This window comes from Peromyscus maniculatus, chromosome 18, assembly GCF_049852395.1.
Source record: "Peromyscus maniculatus bairdii isolate BWxNUB_F1_BW_parent chromosome 18, HU_Pman_BW_mat_3.1, whole genome shotgun sequence".
Taxonomy (NCBI): domain Eukaryota; kingdom Metazoa; phylum Chordata; class Mammalia; order Rodentia; family Cricetidae; genus Peromyscus; species Peromyscus maniculatus.
This window is the reverse complement of record NC_134869.1, coordinates 3,958,626-3,980,011: the sequence shown is the minus strand read 5'-3', so window position 1 is coordinate 3,980,011 and position 21,386 is coordinate 3,958,626. Positions and strand designations below refer to the sequence as shown.

The 21,386-nt window shown below is 38.1% G+C and overlaps 1 protein-coding gene across 3 annotated transcripts in view; it reads right to left on the bottom strand.

Moving 5' to 3' along the window:
• LOC121830722 (disks large homolog 5-like) overlaps positions 1–21,022 on the bottom strand; it is a 249,446-nt gene extending 228,424 nt beyond the window's left edge. For 2 of the 3 annotated variants that reach the window (XM_076554249.1, XM_076554250.1), the window contains exon 1: positions 20,944–21,022. The gene's annotated coding sequence lies outside the window, so the exon portion shown is untranslated. The remainder of the gene's footprint in view (positions 1–20,943) is intronic. The other variant, XM_076554251.1, reaches the window with a different exon arrangement.
• Between the last annotated feature and the right edge of the window lie 364 nt (positions 21,023–21,386).

Here is a 21,386-nt window from a genome sequence, read left to right as displayed (position 1 = left end):
TTTTTTTTGTATCTGTCTTTTTCATCAACTGGAAAAAGTGTCTACTATATTCAACTTTGCAAATACACATACAATTCTTTTCTGCTATTCACATACTTATTAAAGTAGTTCTCTTTTCTTTCTTTTTTTGTTTCTTTTTTTTTGGAAAGCAGAAAATTGTTGCTACTAGTCAGGTATAAAATTTTTTGAGATGTTAATCACTGTGGAAAAACAATGAAATGAAACACTGGCTAGATCAAAGAGTGTGTGTCTTATTTCACAGTATGTGCAAACTAGGACCTGCAGTGCCGAAGTCAGAGGAGACTTCATAACACATGGTTTTCTATGTCTAAGGATTCAAACTCTTCAGATAAATCACTATTTTATCTACTTCTAATATTTTACTTGTTAGATTTTGAAGACCAGGTTTTGCTAGAGAGGTCAGACTGACCTTGAATTCACATCAGTGCTCTTGTCTCTGTTTCACAAATGATGTTATTCAGGAACTACCATGCCTGGCTCTTTTTCTAACATCTACAATGAATCAGCTATAAATATCAAAGCATATTAACACATGAGGCTTGGATACTGTGACACATGACCTCAATGTGCAGGCTAGGGCTATTTAAGATTCTACATGGAAGGGGAGGATCAAGAACAAATGGAATACATTAGCATCCAGAAATAATGTCTTCTGAAAATTTATCTAAAAGTCATACTGATTAGTGTTTCTCTCTGAAGGCACTGGAGAACATAAGAGGTCAAATTATAAGGATATTCCATAGAATTTCATACAAAAACCAAAGTAGATTTAATGTAAATTAACAACCAATAGATTCTACTTTATATATGAAACCGCTATGGAAATTAATTTGTAAGATTATTTTCCTTGTATCCATCTTTTTCATCAATTGGAAAAAGTGTCAACCCTGTTCAGTTTTGTAAATCTGATCAGAGGACATACTAGTCATCTTATTAGAACAGCATGGAGTTGCCTTTCTGCTCTCACGGTGCAAAGGATGTTTCACTAAACAAATAAAAATGTCAACACCCATGCATTATTGTTCAAGTCTGATGCTCTGTCCTGTAAGGCTCACAGGGAATAAAGAAGCAATAATGAATTCTTAAAATTAAGTAACTGAGTCACAAGACTTTCCAAATGTTCATGTTTAGTCAGTTTCCAGGGTTCTTCACAGTCAAATATTTATTCAAAAAAAAGAAAGAAAGAAAAGGAAATGCCACTTAAAATTACCTTTTTGAGAACATGATGTAAACATTTGTGAAAATACTCAATAAGAAATTATGTCACTCTTCCTAAGGAAGGGAAGAATGGTTAAAAGCATAAGTGAATGAACTGAACGAGGCCCGTCATGTGGGTCTGCAGCCGAAATCTTCTAAACTGCAGAGAGTGACTGTCTCACACTTTCCTTCCAAAGATAAAAGTTTGCATCAGATTTTTAATGCTATTGAACAGCAAACTTTTTAATAACACAGTTTTAAAATTCTTTGAGAATTTCATCTATGCATACAGTGTATTTTGATCATATTCCCCTCATTCCTCTAAAATGGTTCCTGATCCACTCTGCTAATCCCAACATTACTAAATCCATGCCTCTTGTTTTGTTTTAAATCATCTATCTAGGGCAACACTGCATGCCCATATGGTCATGTGTTAGAGCCATCACTGAGTTTGCTCAAACTACCTGGCATCAGCATCCTAGAGTAAACTGACTCTTCCTTCTCCAAAAGCCATCCACTGCCACCAGCTTCTCAGTTAGGGGTTTGGACCAGTGAGCCCCTTTCTCTTCCTACTAGAATGTTGATGACTTGACCTTGGAGTTCATGAGTGCAGTATTCCTGTCCTGCCCAGAAGATACTATTTTATTTCAAGTGTTATAATATGCTACAAGCACTTCAGAGACATCAAATTTCACATAAAACATGACTATGTCTTGAGAGGAATTCTGAAGAAAATGTTAATGTTCTTAATTTGATTGATTATAGTCACACATAAGTTATAATTAAATGAATCAAGGCAGTACTGTATCATGAATCTGACTGTTGCTTTGTATAGTTGAAAACGTTTGAGGTAATTTCTTCTCTCTACATAACTTCTAAAATGCAGAGCAAGAAGCTGAATGTGACAAAAGACCACTGGAAACTGAATTGAGCCTATATCCATACTCTTGATATTTCAGATAGCCAAGATTGCATTTGTTGCTTTAAACCTGGTCAGCCTGATATTTGGGAAATTATTTAGAGCTTACTTCAGTTCCTCTCTTACAGATTAACAAAGAGAACTATAGTAGATTTGGTGATATAAACAGTGTGGTTACTCCAATGCTGAATACTGCCATCTACAGCCTGACTAATAAGTATCTAAAGGGAGCCCTGAGGAGCATCCTCATCAGAACAGCATCATCCTTGTTGACTGCCTGAATTAAGTGGCTAATGTAGAAATCAAGGTAATTGTGCCTATCAACATTCAGACTCTATTCGACCTATGCCTGGATTGTTTGCTGATTTTGTTTCTCATTAATTTGCATGTATATGCATAGATAGATAGATAGATAGATAGGTACATATCTATGTCTAACATATTTCCACTGCAAATCTGCTTCAGTAATTCTTTTCTACTTCTTTTAGACAGAAACATGGTCCATAATGTTCTGTTTTTTCTTACAAGATTCCAGAGACTTGAACTTAATATAAAATACTATTATAGTGATATTTTATTTGTACTAAAATGTGATTTGTATGTTAATAAATAAAGTTGCCTGGGGTCAGAGCTAATAGCAAGCCTTGGCAGAAGCTGGGGCAGTGGTGGTGCACGCCTTTGATCCCAGCTCTTGGGGAGACAGAGCTAAGCAGATCTCTGTGTGTTCAAGGATACAGCCAGCATGGAGACACACGCCTTTAATCTCAATACCAACCATAGAAGACCTGGAGGTCTGTACAGACAGGCAGTGACTAGGAGGTCATGTGGTTGGGTTTACAACCAATGAGAAGGCAGAACAGAAACACTATAAAAAGACAGATACACAGGAAGTAGGTCTCTTTTGGAGAGGTAGGACAACAGTGACAGTGAAGGGTAAGGTTTTTAGCTCTTAGCTATTGCTCTGACCTCTTGGCTTTCATCTCTGTGTTGGCTCTGTGTTTCTTATTTAATAAGACGGTTGGTTACATCTACATTTGGCACCCTCCTGGCAAGAATCCATTAAAAACCGCTTGGCAGCAGGTGCGGTTTCCTGCCTAGGTGGTCTGGCTCCCTAGCTCGGGCCCAGGTCGGCTTAGGTCTCAGGCCGGACTGACCCCAAGCGGTTGCCCGAAGCTGGAGCTACTTTCTTAAAGCCGGTGCTACAAACAACTCAGGCCTGCCCTGCCGAACAGGGCCCCTGCCTGTTAAGCCAATGCACATGGTTGGAGCTTAAGGAAGCCGGAGCCCAGGCTCCAGCTCAAGCGGGAACACGTGGCTGGATTTAAGCTTTTAGCCAGAACTTGTGGCTATGCTTTCTTGCTTTTTCTCCCTCTCCCTCTCCCTCTCCCCATCTCTCCCTCTCCCTCTCCCTCTCTCCCTCTCCCTCTCTCCCTCTCCCTCTCTCCCTCCCCCTCCCCCTCCCCTTCCCCCTCCTGCTCTCCCTCTCCCTCTTCCCCCCCCTCTCTCTCTGGATTCACATCTCAGATACTAGGTGGCTGTTTTGAAATTCTCTCAGATTTCTACTGTATTAAGCAGACTTGGTAAGTCCATTAAGATATCAGATATTTTAAAGGAAACTATTTAAAAGAGAATTTTTTTCCTCATTTAAAAAATGGATTTTATGTGTACATTGGAAGAAAATCGGGCTTTGTTTGTAATTTTAGGCAGCCTGACAATGGACCAACTATATGAGAAGATTAATGTTGATCGAATTATGCAGTTTATTACTATGCTTATCCTCATTTTACTATTTAAAAAGATAGTCAATTTAAGTGCCAGGGTAACAGTTTTAGAAACACCTGTTAAACCTGCTAAAATGAATTATAGAGAAATTCAGATTCAGACAGAAGAAATTAACAGTGAAGTTGTTTCAAGATTGGATCATAAGGTTACAGAAAGAAAGCCTGTTTTCACACAATCACCCTTAATTTATCCAGTAACAGTACAGCAGCTACCTGATCAAGAGAATGTACAAAATACTTGGATTCCAATTGAAATGTTAGACTTACCAAGATTTAAGGAGGCAATAGAATCTTATGGTATGCATTCCCCATATGTAAAGCAAATGTTAAACTCCTGGTCAACATATAATAGGATTATACCACGGGACTGGCAGGAGCTGGCACAGGCTGTTCTGGAACCCAGACAACAGCTCCAGCGGCAAATGTGGTTCAAGGAGGAGGCTAAAAATATAGAAAAACAATGGAGGGATAAAGGAACACAAGTCTTCCAGGATAAGCTTATTGGAGAAGGCCAATATGCTTCAGTACAAACACAATGTTTATATGATGTCCAAACCCTAATTCTATGTCAAATGGCAGCCTTGAATGCATGGAAAAGAGTTGAGGAACCAGGAAAAAAACTAAGTCATTTACAAAGGTTATACAGGGCCCAAGAAAATCTTTCACAGATTTCTTACAAAGACTGACTTCAGCAGTACAGAGAATGGTCCCTAATTCAGAAGCTAGTCAGATAATAATCGAATCTTTGGCCTTTGAGAATGCGAATGCAGCATGCAAAAGAATAATCAGGCCGTTAAAGGCAAGATCTGCACCGGTGGAAGATTGGATTAGAGACACGGTTAATGTTGAGGCTCAAGACCATGATACTATGTGGGTAGGATAAGCACTTTCAAAAGGTTTGAGAAATGTTAGATGTTTTGGATATGGAAAGCAAGGACATCTGAAAGGGGACTGTAAGCAGGTCATTCCTAGAAACAATGTTTCTTCAAGGAACAATGGCAACAGAATGTCCCTTCCTTCTGGAGTATGCAGAAGGTGTGGTAAGGAAAACACTGGACCAACAAATGTAGATCAACAAGGGACAGGCAAGGTGATCCTTTGCCTCTGTCTTTGGGAAACTACCAGAGGGGCCTCATGCAGGCCCCCACAGCAAATCCAGTTCAAACCTTTCCTGCAGTTGTAGAGGAAACCCCTACTCAGAGCAATTAAATAACCAAATGCCTACTGGAATAAATCATGCTGGTTGGGATGATGAAACAGAGAGAATAGAAAATTCAGGAAAAAACATAAAGAAAAATTTTTGGCAAACTTCTATTAATGAACAAAGATCAAAATTAACAATAAAAATAAATGGTGTTTTGTCTGGTCTGGTAGACACAGGTGTTGACGTTACCATAACTGCACCAGAATTTTGGCATCCATTTTGGCCTCTTCAGGAGGTAAACATTCAACTGTTGGGAATTGGGACATTATCTAAAGTGAAACAGAGTGCAAGATGGCTCGAATGTATAGGTCCAGAAGGACAGAGAGGAAAATTAAAGCCACATGTGACTAACATAGCTATGAGTCTGTGGGGTCAAGACCTGTTGTAACAATGGAATACTCAGATTAACATCCCTCCAACCTCAGAAACAAATCACAAACTAGCACATGTCTCTGAGAAAAATATTAGAAAATATTATTCTAATGAGTGGTCACCAACCATCCATATTATACAAGAACAGCCCACAACAACTGATGATCTCCCAAAGACACCAACAGCTCTACCTTTAGAATGTTTAACAGACAAGCCTATATGGCTTCAGCAATGGCCTTTAACAACAGAGAAACTGTAGCATGAATCTTCAAAGTTCTTATTAATAAAATCAAACCCGAGGCTAATTATTGCGGTGAATACTGGAAGGTCAGAGAGACAGAACAAGCCACAGCTATCTCACCTCACCAGTTCCTCAGCTGGTCCTGTTTCCTCAGACTGGAAGCCTCTGAGTCCTCATTCAGAATGAATCCCAGCTGAACTGTGCTGCTTCAAAGCCTGAAAGCTTAAGCAGCTGAATGCTTAACCAGCCACATGCTTAACCAGTCAAATGCTTCTAGTTCCTGGTCCTCATGCCTTATATACCTTGCTGCCTTCTACAACCACTCCCTGGGATTAAAGGCTGGCTTTCTGGGATTAAAGGTGTGTGTCACCATGCTTGGTTGTTTCCAATGTGGCCTTGAACTCACAGAGATCCAGAGGGATTTCTATCTCTGGAATGCTAGGATTAAAGGTGTGAGTGCCACCATTTTCTAGCCTTTGTATCTAGTGGCTGTCTGTTCTCTGACCCCAGATAAATTTATTAGGGTACACAATATTTTGGGGAACACAATACCACCACAAGAAACTCCAGGCTTTAGAAGAGCTGGTAGAAGAACAGCTAAATGCTTAGTATATTGAAAAATCAACTAGCCCTTGGAATTCTCCTGTATTTGTTATTAAAAAGAAATCTGGTAAATGGAGAATGGTAACAGACCTTAGAGCAATTAACAAAGTAATTCAGCCAATGGGCTCTCTATAATTTGGAATTCCTTTGCCTGCCCTGTTACCAAAAGGATGGCCTCTCATAGTTATTGATTTTAAAGACTGTTTCTTATCAATACCCTTACAAGAAAAAAACAGAGAAAGATTTGCTTTCACAATGCCTACTTATAATAATTCTCAACTGGTTAAAAGATTTCAAGGGAGGGTCCTCCTACAGGGAATGTTGAATAGCCCAACTCTGTGCCAATATTTTGTAAAACAGCCACTGGAAGTGATATGTAAAAAATTTCCTAAATCTATAATTTATCATTATATGGATGATATTTTACTAGCTGATTCAAATGCAGATACTTTAGAAAGAATGTTTGAAGAAGTAAAGAAAATTTTGCCTTGCTGGGGATTACAAATTGCTCCAGAAAAGATACAAAGAGGGGATTCTGGGGTTGGGGATTTAGATCAGTGGTAGAGCGCCTGCCTAGCAAGTGCGAGGCTCTGGGTTCGGTCCTCAGCTCTGTTAAAATAAAAAAGAGGGGATTCTATTAATTATTTAGGATATGAAATAGAGCTACAAAAAATTAGATCCCAAAAGGTGCAAATTAGGAGAGATTGACTACAGACTCCTAATGACTTTCAAAGATTATTTGGAGACATTTCTCAGCTACGAATTATTGTTGGGGTAAAAAATGATGAACTGAATAATTTGTTCAAAACCTTAGAAGGTGACAAGGACTTAAATAGTCCAAGAGAATTATCACCTGAAGCTGAGAAAGAATTGGCCTTGGTAGAAAAGAAAGTACACGAAGGGCACGTGGATTGTATTGATCCAAAGCTGGATTGCATTTTGGTTATTTTACCTTCTAGGCATTCTCCAACAGGAATATTAATGCAGAGGGAAGATATTATATTGGAATGGATATTTTTACCAAATAAACCAAATAAAAAATTACAAACTTATGTGGAAAAAAAATCTCTGACTTGATTTGGAAAGGAAAATTGAAATTTCATCAATTAGCAGGAATAGACCCAGCAGAAATTGTCGTACCTTTAACTAAGGAGGACATTGAAAAATTATGGACAGAAAGTGAACCTTGGCAAAGAGCTTGCAGTAATTTTTTGGGAGAAATTAACAGCAAATATCCCAAAAGCGATAGAATTGGTCTTATAAAGAGAGCTGATTGGATCTTGCCTCGAATTGTACAGGAAAAACCCATATCTGGAGTTCGTACCTTTTATACAGATACCAACAAACAAGGAAAGGCAGGTTATAAATCAGAAAATTTAAGTAAAGTGGTTCACAGTCCTTATAATTCAGTTCAAAAATCAGGATTGTATGCTATACTGTTGGTATTAATGGATTTTTCAGAACTTCTCAACATAGTAACTGATTCTCAGTATGCTGAAAGAGTGGTATTACATATTGAGACTGCAGAATTTATCCCTGATGCTTCAGAATTTACTTCACTATTTATTCAATTACAAGATACAATCAGGAAAAGAAATCATCCTTTCTATATAACTCACATCTGATCCCATACTGGTCTGCCAGGCCCTCTAGCATAAGGCAATGATGAGATTGACAAATTATTGGTAGGAAACATGTTAGAGGCCTCAGAATTTCATTAAAAACATCATGTCAATAGTAAAGGTTTAAAAAAGGATTTTTCTATAACCTGGCAACAAGCCAAAGAAATAGTAAAGAAATGTCCTACTTGTTCCTTCTATAATCAAATGCCATTACCAGCAGGATGTAACCCAAAGGGTACTCAGAGGAATGAAATCTGGCAGATGGACATGTTTCACTTTGCAGAATTTGGAAAATTGAAATATGTACACCATTCCATCAATACTTATTCAGGACCAATGGGCAACTACTTTGAGTTCTGAAAAAGCTGATTCTGTAATCACTCATTTGCTAGAAGTTATAGCCATCATGGGTATACCTACACAAATCAAAACTGACAATGCTCCATCATATGTCTCTGTTAAAATGAAACAGTGTTTTGCTTATTACAATATAAAGCATATTACAGGCATACCACATAATCCTACAGGTCAAGCAGTTATAGAAAGATCAAACAGAACTCTAAAGGATATGCTAAATAAACAGAAAGGGGTAACAAAAACCCCCAGAAAAAGACTGCATAATGCTCTGTTAACTTTGAATTTTCTCAATGCCAATGAGAAAGGAACAACAGCTGCAGAGAGACATTGGATAATAGAAAAAACTACAGAATTAAATCAGCCTATATACTTTAAGGATGTGCTGGCCTCAGAATGGAAACCAGGGTATGTGTTACATTGGAGACGAGGTTTTGCTTTTGTTTCTACAGAAGATAAGCTGTAGGTACCATCAAAATTGATAAAGGTTCAATTTGAACAAGAGAGACCTCGTAATTAGAGGAGGTGATAATTCATCAACCAGCATGAACATCCAATTTAAACTAACTTATACCAGTAACACATGCCTTTTCATTTAATCAGATACTAACTTGCCAAAAAGGAACATCCCCAAAATTAGTCTTGGGGAAAGGTTTTTGTTTTTGTCTTTTAGGAGAATTAAGGTTAAGGAATCTGAAGAACACTGGACAAATGAGACAATTGAAGAAAAGGGACAAATCATCTATCCCAGGAAACAGTGAAATGGCATATGGGTATATCATCTAAAAAATTTTATAAGTCTTCCTAAATGTTTGTTTTTGCTCTTCTCTAAAGATATTTAACACTATTTGTCTTTTTGTAGTCCCAGTTCAACTAAAATTTAAAGCTGACTTTGGAGTTGGAGAATGGCTCGCTCGTTCTTTAAATTCAAGCATGTTGTTAAAAGGAAAATGCAAACTCCTGTATCATGCCAGAAGAAAAGAGCCATCTTCTGCTATGGGACGAACCAAATTAATTAAGGGACTATTCTATTACTAATCTCAACTCTTTGATTCTATTCTGATTCTTTAAACTTTTCTTAAAGTATGAATTTTATATCAAAATTTATAAGATTAATATATATATATATACATTTTAAACTTTGTTAAGATATAAATGGTCATATAGAGTACTAACTAATTCTAGAAAAAAAAAGACTTCAATTAGCTGCATATATATGTCTTCGTGTTCGAGTCTCTTATCAGTTTTCTGCAGGAAATCACGGCCAGGCCTAACATCAACTGAAGTCTCCAGGAAGAAGATGGGGCCCCACAACAACAATTCCACGTGGACAATAATAATATCACTAAGCTGATAAACATCATCTACAGATCAGCTTTCGACTACAAAGTGCTCAGAGCAATTTTGAGAGGGCTAGCTGAGATGACCCAGTTTCAAAGACTACTTGAATAAGGACCCTGAACTTTGGCATTATACACAGACTGGATAACGAAGGATATAGTTATCTTTCCTAGAATTTGACAATTAACCTAAATTTTTTCTTTTTAGGATAAAGATACCTTCACCCATACCCAGCAGGAAGCAATTTTAAGAATATGACACCCACATTCCCAAAGAGGTGGTGTGGGGCGGGTAGTTTTTTGGTCTTTTTAATGGTTTGGGGGTCTGGGATAATTTTCATTGTTTAGAGAGGTGGTTACAAGTTGTTAAAGGTTAGGAAAAAGGCTAAGCAAAGGAAATTGGATTTAAGGTTCTTGTTTTTAAAAAAGACAATTACTAGTTTTAAATACTTTATATTGGATTGGATTGTTTTATATTATATACAAATTATATATATTTAAATTGATATTGTTAGAAAATGCTATATGTATATTTCTAATAGTACTTATACCATTCATTTAACAATGTAATGCAATTTTCAACTATTTTTTATTACCTATATTATCATATATTACCAACTATATTACCAACTATTAGGATATAAAGAAATGAAAGTTAGTAGTTAAACATTATAATAGAACTTGTAGTCATATTAAGTATGTTTTCAAAGTTAAGCAGATATATTTTAGAAAGACAGGTCATTTTCAAACCCTTCAGAGATCTACAGAATATGGTACTTAAAATGTTTTAATAACTTAGAAAATTTTTCTTTTTGTTATGACTATGAGACATGTCGGCTCTTGGCAGTACCAATCTACTTCAGAGAAAATATGGGCATTGAAGAAACTGCATATGGAGTTAACTTTCATTGTGGCAAAAGTTAGCCACTGGACAACAAAGTATCCTCGAATCAACTGCTGACAAACAGGACAGACAGGACATGAAACAAAGGACTACCGATTCTTGCCAAAACAAGTGTGATTATGGCTTTATCAAAAGGCATCTTCTGAGGCCAGGACAATATGGCACCATCCCTGAAGTAGCCTTCGCAATCTGGGAAAGGTACAGTGCCCTTTTCTTCAAAGGCAGCTGAACAGGCAGTGGGCCAATGGCTTCTGATGTGCAGTGGAATGACAGCTGAAACAGTTATTCTTGAAGAGTAACTAAACTCACACCTCTCAATAGTAGACTGGCATTTAATAGAAGTATATGGAGAAGAACAGGATGCTGAGATGAAGACACACACACACACACACACACACACACACACAGACATAGCCAAGAAAAATGGACAGCTGAATTTTTCTTTTAAAAAAAAAAAAAAAGATCAACAATTTCCAGAATTTAAAATCCTGAATCATGACAGGATACTAGTGGAATTCAGGTGTTTCTGGTACATGGACTGCTCTCACCCAATGTGAGGTCGAACTACTGACCTTGTGTACATCTTACTTCACAAATGAGTCTGTCAGATACGCTAAGCCTATAGGCTGAAGATGATGCCCCAACATTGCGGAGAAACCTCAAGTGACTGTCCAGGCAGCTGGCTGTTTCTGTCAACTCACATTGTTTTTTGGAGGCTGCTTGCATGCACTTCCTGTTTTTATTTTTTATTAGGTAATATTATTTCCTTCTTGGGTCTCTGAGGGAGTTGAAGATTAGTTAGTTATAGTTGAAGATTAGTTAATTATAGTTAAAGATTAGTTAGTTATAGTTGAAGATTAGTTAGGATAGAAAGTGAATTAGGTACATTTTGGACTTACCAAAATAGGACAGATAATGGAATTATTTTCTCTGAATTTGTCAAATACAAATGGACTAGACATTGTTTAGGTATTTATTACTTGTATATATGGAATATAGTTATTGTACTTTTGTATATAGTTTTTCTTATATTAGTTACAACTTTTCCTTTTTTCTTTTTATTAAAATAGAAAAGGGGAAATATGGTGATATTTTATTTGTACTAAAATGTGATTTGTATGTTAATAAATAAAGTTGCCTGGGGTCAGAGCTAATAGCAAGCCTTGGCAGAAGCTGGGTGGTGGTGGTGCATGCCTTTAATCCCAGCTCTTGAGAGACAGAGCTAAACAGATCTCTGTGTGTTCAAGGATACAGCCAGCATGGAGACACACGCCTTTAATCTCAATACCAACCATAGAAGACCTGGAGGTCTGTACAGACAGGCAGTGACTAGGAGGTCATGTGGTTGGGTTTACAACCAATGAGAAGGCAGAACAGAAACACTATAAAAAGATAGATACACAGGAAGAGGTAGGGCAACAGTGACAGTGAAGGGTAAGGTTTTTAGCTCTTAGCTATTGCTCTGACCTCTTGGCTTTCATCTCTGTATTGGCTCTGTGTTTCTTATTTAATAAGACGGTTGGTTACATCTACATACTATATCAAGTGTGGACATGACTTCTCAATTAAGAAGGATCCCCATTGTATTGTTTTTTAAACTCCCAGGATGATGTGTAGTGCCAATCATCAAAACATTAACAAATAAAGACTTTTCTCGCATATTGTCAGACTTCCTCCTATATTTAGTTTTCCTTATTCTGACTTTTTTTGATTAACATTCTGGAGTGAACAACTTCATCCTGACCTTTCAATTGCAGACACTTCTACATTTCATTTCATCAATTTGCTGCATCTCCTCCTTCCTTAAAGGATTCCAAACTAATCACTGAATGGGGTGTCCTGGATCTGGTGATCAATGCTAAACCCATTCTACTAAGTTTTTTGTCTTTATATGAATTGACACTTCAAAAAGACTAACAAGTAAATAGGACCTCTTGAAACTGAGAGACTTTTGTAGGACAAAGGACATGGTCAATAAGACAAAACAACAGCCTACAGAATGGGAAAAGGTCTCCACCAACCTCACATCTGACAGAGAACTGATATCCAGAATATATAAAGAACTCAAGAAATTAGACACCAGTCCAATTAAAAAATGGGCTATAGAGCTAAACAGAGAATTCTCAACAGAAGAAGCTCAAATGGCTGAGAGACATTTAAGGAATTGCTCAATATCCTTAGTCAACAGGGAAATGCAAATCAAAATGACTCTGAGATCCCATCTTACACCTGTCAGAATAGCTAAGAACAAAAACACTGAAGACAGCTTATGTTGGAGAGGATGTAAAGCAAGGGGAACACTCCTCCACTGTTGGTTCGAAGGCAAATTTGTACAGCCACTTTGGAAATCAATACGGTGCTTTCTTAGAAAATTGGGAATCAACCTCCCTCAAGACCCAGCTATACCACTCTTGAATGCTCAATCATGCCACAAGGACACATGCTCAACTATGTTCATAGCAGCATTATTTGTAATAGCCGGAACCTGGAAACAACCTAGATGCCCCTCAACTGAAGAGTGGATAGAGAAAATGTGGTACATATACACAATGGAATAATATGCAGCAGTAACAGACAATGACATCATGATGTTTTCAGGCAAATGGATAGAACTGGAAAAATTCATCCTGAGTGAGGTAACCCTGACTCAGAAGGACAAACATGGTATGTACTCATTCGTAAGTGGATACTAGATATAAAGCAAAAGATAACCAGACTACAACCCACAGCTCCAGAGAAGCTAGGTAACAAGGTGGACCCTAAGAGGGACACATGGATCACCCTGGGAGGGGAAACAGATAAGATCTCCATGACTAAAATGGGGAAGACAGAGGCCGATGGAGGGTAGGGGGTTGGGGATGAGAAAATAAGGAACAGGATGGTCGATCTGGAACAGGGACATAGTGGAAGAGCAATGAGATACCATGATAGAGGGAGAAATCATGGGAATAGGGTGTAACTGGGTGCTAGGGTAGTTCCCAGGAATCCATCAGGATGACCTAAGCTTAGATGACTAGCAATAGTGGAGAGAGTGTCTGGACTGTCTTAGTCCAGTAATCAGATTGGTGAATACCCTGTCATCATAGAGCCCTCATCTAGTAACTGATGGAAGCAGATCCAGAGATTAACAGCCGAACACCAGGCCAAACTCTGGGAGTCCAGCCAAAGAGAGAGAAGAGGATTCTATGAGTAAGGAGGCATCAAGATCATGATGGGGAAAACTACAGAGACAACCAAATCAAATTAGTGGGAACTCATGAACTTTAGACCAACAGCTATGGAGCCTCCATGAGACTGGATTAGGCCCTCTACATAATCAAGAAAATTGTTTAGCTTGATCTGCTTAAGAAGGCCCCTGACAGTAGTATCAGGATCCACCCCTGGGGCATGGGCTGGTTTTTGGAGCTCACTACCTATGGTGGTACCCCTTGCACAGCCTTGATGTAGAGGGAGGGGCTTGGACCTGCCTCTACTGAATGGACCAGTCTCTGCTGACTCCCCGTGAGAGGCCTTACCTTGTTGGAGGAGGAAGTAGGGGGTGGGTTGAAGGGGGGAAATTCTGGAAAAGCAGGAGGAGGGAAGAGAGGGATATCTGTGGTTGTTATATAAAATGAAAAAATTCTTAATTCAAAAAAAGAAAGAAAAATATATGTATGGGAGAAGCAGTACATTATGGCCAATTCACTGGGCATGATGGAGCTGTGCTTACAGAAGAGATGAAAATTAAATAGTTGCTTCATCAGGGACTTCAGGACGGGTGTGTGGCTCTCCAGCCTTTGCAGAGCCCAATGGAAGAAAGTGATCTTGTGGAAACAATTAACAGTTTAAGGAAAGGGTGAAGTGTTGTATAACAATTTTCCTTATTATAACATGATATTCTTTTGTTATTTTTGAGATTATAATCACATTATTTTCTCTTCTCATTCATCCTTCTAAACCCTCCCTATACCCTTTCCTTGCTCTCTTTCTAATTTATGACCTGCCTTTTCATTAATTACTGTTACAAGCATATACATATATACATATATATGTGTATATGCAAATAATATATTCCTAAATATAAACCAATCATTCTGTATAGCTAGAATATATGTTTTCAAGACTGATCATCTGATATTGAGTATCCACCTAGTGTGCTCTTCCCTGGGTAGGGCTATTTCCTTAAGTCTCAGAAAGTTCTATGGAGGTTCATAATATTTAGCAATTAAACCATGGCTGGGAAAGCTGAAAATTACAGGATTAACAAGGCCCTTCAATACCAAGGTTAAATCGGTGGTAACTAAGGAGAACTGAAGAAATGAGACACTCTGTCTCATTGAGCTACAAACAAGTCATGCAGACTCATTCAGAGTTCTAGTCTTCATCAGTCACCCATTCTAATGTGAGCCTTTGTGATGCCACACATTAGAGTTATTCATATTCCCATAAGTAATCCCATACCTATACTCCTGTATTAACCTCAATAAACTCATTAATTTGAGGAAAAAGGAATTACACAGTCTTCCCTGAGAGGCAGATACATAAAGGGGAACTGATAAGTAATACAAATGGCCAACTTCTAGCTTCCTTTTTATTTTCTGTATTGAGACAAGGCTTAGTAGGCTTTGTCTTCCACCAGCAGACTGCCTCTTCCAGCTGTCTGGTTCAGGACAGATTGGTATGTTCACAGTCAGTCCTGAACATGGTCACCTGAAGCTGCAGGTGATCACAGCTCTTGTGAGTGAGCAATGGATTATGTCATGTCCAAAAGACAGTATGTCACAGCAGTTCCCCTTAAGCTCAGACAGGACACTCAGGGCCCATTTCCACAATGTTTCCTATGTCTAACAGAAGTGGTTAATCTACAGGTCCCATTTAGCAATGAGCATTCATGGTCACTTCAACATTCTAATGTTATGAGGCTCTGCATTCACTGATGCCTACTATCGAAAGAAGGACCTCTGACCAAGAATGAGAGCTGAAGAGATTTAGATGTAGAAACAGAAATATTTACAAAGCAGTTGCTATTACACAAAGTAACAATAGTAGCATCATCTTACGGGTTAGGACCTGTCAAGCCAGTGACTTTTGACCAGGTACACAGTACTAGGTATTAATTCCTTCCTATAGTGCAGGCCTCACGAGATCAGAAGGAAGTTCATTAAACAGTGACTCCAATGTCACTATTGCATCAGTGATTTTTTCATATTCTGTAGGCCACCACTTAAATTATATTTGCTTATGCTGAAATAAAAAGTCATAATTTCATAAGATCCTATTTGTTGATTTTTGGTCTCATTTACTATTGGATGAGAGTCCTACTCAGAAATTCCTTACCTGTGCTTTGAAGTGGGAGTATTTGCTCTACTGTGACCTTTGACAATTTCAGGGTAACAGGTTTCATTTTGAAATCTATGATGAATTTGGTGCAGAGCTTGTGTATGGTAGAAGATAAAGAGCAGAGTTTCATTTTCTGCATGCTGAAAACAATTTTTCATAATGACCATATCTGATACAGTATCTCAAATGCCAACATATATGTAAGATACAAATATGTGTGCAAAGTTATACTCGATACTCACAAGTACATTCTGCTTACCAAGTGGACCACTTTGAGGGAACCAGCCATGCAGTAATATGAGGTCAAGCTCTGACCACTCAGAATAAGGAAGGCATGGCAATCACTTGCATTAAAATAAATTTGAAGCGGGACTTACAGCCTGGCTCAAACACTACAGATTATGTGGTCATTTTCTTGGGTCCCCAGACCCATTCTCACACTAGTAAAATAAAAATAACATAAACTCAGAAGAGGACAAATGATCCTGTGATGATGAATAATATTTAGATTGCCCCATAATTCCAGCTCTAAATGTCTTTTTTTTTTTTTTTTTTGGTTTTTTCGAGACAGGGTTTCTCTGTGTAGTTTTGCGCCTTTCCTGGAGCTCACTTGGTAGCCCAGGCTGGCCTCGAACTCACAGCGATCCGCCTGCCTCTGCCTCCCGAGTGCTGGGATTAAAGGCGTGCGCCACCACCGCCCGGCTCTAAGTGTCTTTTTAATGATTACAATTTTCACCAAATCTAATTTTTTAATGCTGCACAGGAAGTGTAAAAAAAGAGCATATATGCTATGTTTATTGTAAAATAAAACATGCTGGGTACTGTGGATGCTATAATGATGGTTATGAATGAAAATATAACATAGACATACCAGCTGTGTCACTCCTGGGTATGCCTACTTCTAAAAGTGAACTCACTATACTGTATCATGTATATGTGCATATGTGAGTTTGTGTGTAATTTTTATCATTGTGCTACCTACAACACAGTTGATTTATGGAATGAGCTTAGATGACCACCAATACACTAATGGATAAAGAAAGCATGATATGCATAAATAATGCAAGATAATTCAATAAAGAAAGAAAAACTATAGAAAAATTAACTATATAATTCTCAAGAAAATTGATGCAACTATGTAGCATCAACAATTCTCCAAAATATAAATATCCCATGTCTTCTCTCATAAGTGGAATCTAGAAAAAATATGTAAGTAGGAGGAAAATTTCTGAGGAAGCATGAGGGCACATATTTTAGATGGAGGGAATATAACAGAGAAACGAGGGGATGTACATGAACAAATTACTGACTTTGTAAAATTAATATGTACAGAATAATAAGATTAATTATAGAAGTAACAAAACAGAAAAAGAATTACTTATATGCATAAGGGCTTATAGATTTTAATAAAACTAAACATAATGACTACATTTTTACTATCTTCTAAACTTCTCTTAAAATATTTGAATGATGGGGCTAGAGTTGGCCTCACAGAAAAACACACACTGTACTCTTTCAAAGAAACTGAGTTCAGTTCCCATCACCCATCCCAGTGATTCATAATCAAACACCAATATCTCTAGTTCCAGGAAATCTGGAGCCTGTCCTTATCTCTGTGGGAACTGCTCTCCTGTGCACATACCTCCCCCTATAAACACATATGTGGAATTTTAAAAGTATTCTCTCCAAATTTCCCTATTGAGTTTTCTGGAACCAGAGAGGCAGAGAGGGTTGCATGGATGCTGTACATGACGTCAGTTCATTCTCACACTCTCAGTTGTAAGAATAAAGGAGTGTAATTAATAAATTATAAGTACTATAAGGTCATTCTGGAACACAGAATCCTAAAAGATTAACACCAGTATATAAAATAATTGGACCACGTAAGAAATCTGAGTTGTATAAAGTTGATGCAAATAAATCTGCATAAAATTTAAACATTATAAGGGATTTCTTAGCATTTCACTAGTTTTAATCACTGAAAGTTACAGTGTGCCTAAATTCCATCACCATATTGTCATTCATCATGTACATTTAGTTAAGAAGGTTTATATGATGAATGACAATATGGTGGTGGAATTTAGGTACTCTGTAACTTAGGTTTACAGCCAGGCGGTGGTGGTGCACAACTTTAATCCCAGGACTAGGGAGGCAGAGACAGGTAGATCTTTGTGAGTTCGAGGCCAGCGTGGGCTACAAAGTGAGTTCCATGAAAGGCAAAAAGCTACACAGAGAAACCTTGCCTCGAAAAACAGAAAACAAACAAACAAAAAAAGGTTTACAAAAGCTTTGAAGTCCACCATAACAAAAGACAGAAATTTTGGCATGAATAATCTGTAAACTATAAACTATTATTTGGTCTGGCTGACACAACACACAATGGATGAGCTCCAGAGGTCTGGCAGCTTCTGACATAAGTCACCAAGGAAGGAGCTCTGAGTTTAGTAGCCCGTGGGCCTTCAGAGCATGAAAAGCAGCTATTAAATTTTTAAAAAGACTTCTAAATAACAAGTGAGGTGAGGGGATAAAGAGAATGAAAACCCAAAAGCAGACACAGAAAGACATTTTGAACAGAACCCGTGAAGTTAAAACTATCAAGATAGAAGACTCAAACTAACCATGTAATTGCATTAAACATAAAAGTCAAGGTCTAGATGGGAGAAATTGCCAGACTGGATAAACAACAAAACAGAATTTCACTCTATGATGAATAGAAATCAAATGTATGGGCAGAGTGTCAGAATAAGGAGGCAGGAAAAGGCAGAGTTCTTTAAAATGTCTTAGTACCCATGTTACCACCAAAGTAAACTGCTGAACAATAAGTTTTACTAGGGAAAGTATCTATTATGAATAACACAAATATTATAATATACATGTGTGTGGTGAAAAGGGGTCAATTTTCCAGGCAGACAGAACACTCCACTTGAAAAGTATTTAACTACGAATCCTCCAACCTGGATGAGAAAGTGGATGGAAACTGACAAATCCACAATTAAAGTTGTTGATGGGAGTCCACAGAACAAAAGGAGGGAAATTTCAACCGCTTCACTTGCAAATGTTCGTGGTGTAATGAGATGTTGGTCAGGTTCAAGGCCCCTGGCTTCAGTACACCATCAATACTAGACCTGCATGAGACACAGCAGCTCCTAATGTCACTAAGATGATGGAGAGATGATGGAGAGGTGGGAAAGATGGGGGTCGGGGGAGTGAAGTGCTTTACTTTTTCTTCTTTTTAATTATTATTTATTTTGTCTCATTTATATTCCCCTTTTCTTTCCTTTGTGGGGGGACTCTAAAAGAGTGAGGGGCAGATATGGAGGGACTGGGAGATGGGTGGGACTGGGGTACATGGTATGAAATTCCCAAAGAATCAATAAAAAAAGAAAAAATACATAAGTTAAAAAAACCAAATTTCACTTTCTACCATTTATTAACATGAACTAAACAGTAAGAAGTCAAATGAATGAGGTTTTACACTTTTAAAAAACATGAACATATTGAATAATTCAGTGCAATTTTGACATAGGGACAGACGTTCCTATATAACAAGGGTTAAAGATGATGCATTTGGAACAGAAAATACCCTTTTACTCATGATATATCCACAGGATAAGATTTGATATTGAGAAAAAATTAAAATTATAACTAAATTAAGTTCTTATACTGTAAAAAGAGAAAAGAAAGAATGGAAAGGAGAGAAAGTCATTAAGGACAAGGAGAACATGAACACTGCTGTCAATCAATTTCACCTAACAGACATTTACAGAACACCTTCTCAAATGACAGCTTAAGACAACATTTCCAGAACACACAAGTCACTTTTCAACACACTCCGTGTTACAAGATACTAAACAGGTTTAAATAAACATAAAAGACCCGATATAAAGTGATGTGTGCAATGTGACTACAGGGAAATTAAAATATAAGTTAATAACAGAATAGTATCTTGATAATCCACAATAAGTGAAAATTAAACATTTCATTCTTAAAATAATCATTAGATTAAAAGAGAAAGTCTGGGGTTGGGAATTTAGCTCAGTGGTAGAGCGCTTGCCTAGAAAGTGCGAGGCTCTGGGTTCGGTCCTCAGCTCAAATAAATAAAAATAAATAAATAAATAAATAAGAAAGTCTTAGTGAAAGTAAAAGTATCAAAGTGGAAATAAAATATAACAAAATTCATGGAATAAAGCTAAACCATGATTAGAAAAAACGAAAACATGAAATGATTTTATATGAACGTGAATACATTTGGATTTTGTGTGTATGTTCTACAATAAGATCTCACTCTGTAGCATAGTCCAGTGTAGCCAGAGCTACGTGTGGAGGCCAGTCTGTTCTCAAACTAATGGAATCCTGTTTCCCAAGGGCTTTGATTATAGGTATGAAATACTTAACACCTGACTTAAGTAATTTGTAATCTGTGACATAAATTTTATATAAATACTAAAAAGAAAGTAAGAAGCCCCTAATCAATTTTTAAAATTCAATAAATTGAAAATAAATATGACAAGAAGTAAGAGAAAGATACCTATCTAACACTGATAAATCTCTAGGCACACTAGCGAAGAAAAATGAAAGAATACTAAAGTTACTCACATAAGGAATGAGAAAAGGGATATTGCAGATCCCACAGGCACTAAGATGAAGTAAAGAAATACAGGAAACGTTAAGCCTATAACAATTTGGATGAAAGCCTAAGATGAAGTAAAGAAATACAGAAAACGTTAAGCCCATAACAATTTGGATGAAAACCTATAATCATTCTTTCAGAACTGCATCCTGCCATCCTGGATCTTCACAGCAGGCATCGCGGCCTCAGGAGAACTGGGTGTGAGGAGTCTCCAGGCTCTGAGAAGACTGCCCCAGCCCTCACTAGACCTGGCCTAAGAGGAGACTGCTGCCAAGAAGGCCTTTGCCTTCACCTCAGCCTCACCAGACCCGGGGCTGTGAAGAAGTCCAGACTCTGAGGAGATGGCGGTCTCCCACTCGTGTGGTCCACCCCTCAGAGACCCTGAGCCTGGCCACGCTGGCCTGGGACGGCCTTCACCAGACTGAACTCCACAGACCTCCTCCACAACGGTTCAGCAGCTCCTCAGCAGTTCCTTCACCTCCTCAAGTCTGAGCATGCTCAATGCACCAGGCCGGAAGAACAAGGTGGAATGGGGGAGGTTTAGAGTCTCTGCCTGGATGCTCATTGGGCCAGAGTGCTTCAGGGGCGGGCTTAAGCCTCACATGTCATTTATGATTGGATGTGTTGCATGTGGCTCTATTTGGAGGCTGGCCTTTTCTGGTGGGATGTGGCTTTGGTGGGAATGGTCTGCAGTGTCTCAAGAGGGACAAAGGTTGGGGAGCCTCTCAACACTGGGGGTCTGCACATCGCAGGCTTCCAGCTCAGCACAGGACAAGTGGGTGCTCAGGCCTCCATGGTCTGCTCATAAGTTACAGAGGGAGGCCTTGTGGCCAGAGCTGCACACCTACCATCCCATAGTTCTTGTTCTGTCTCACCTTG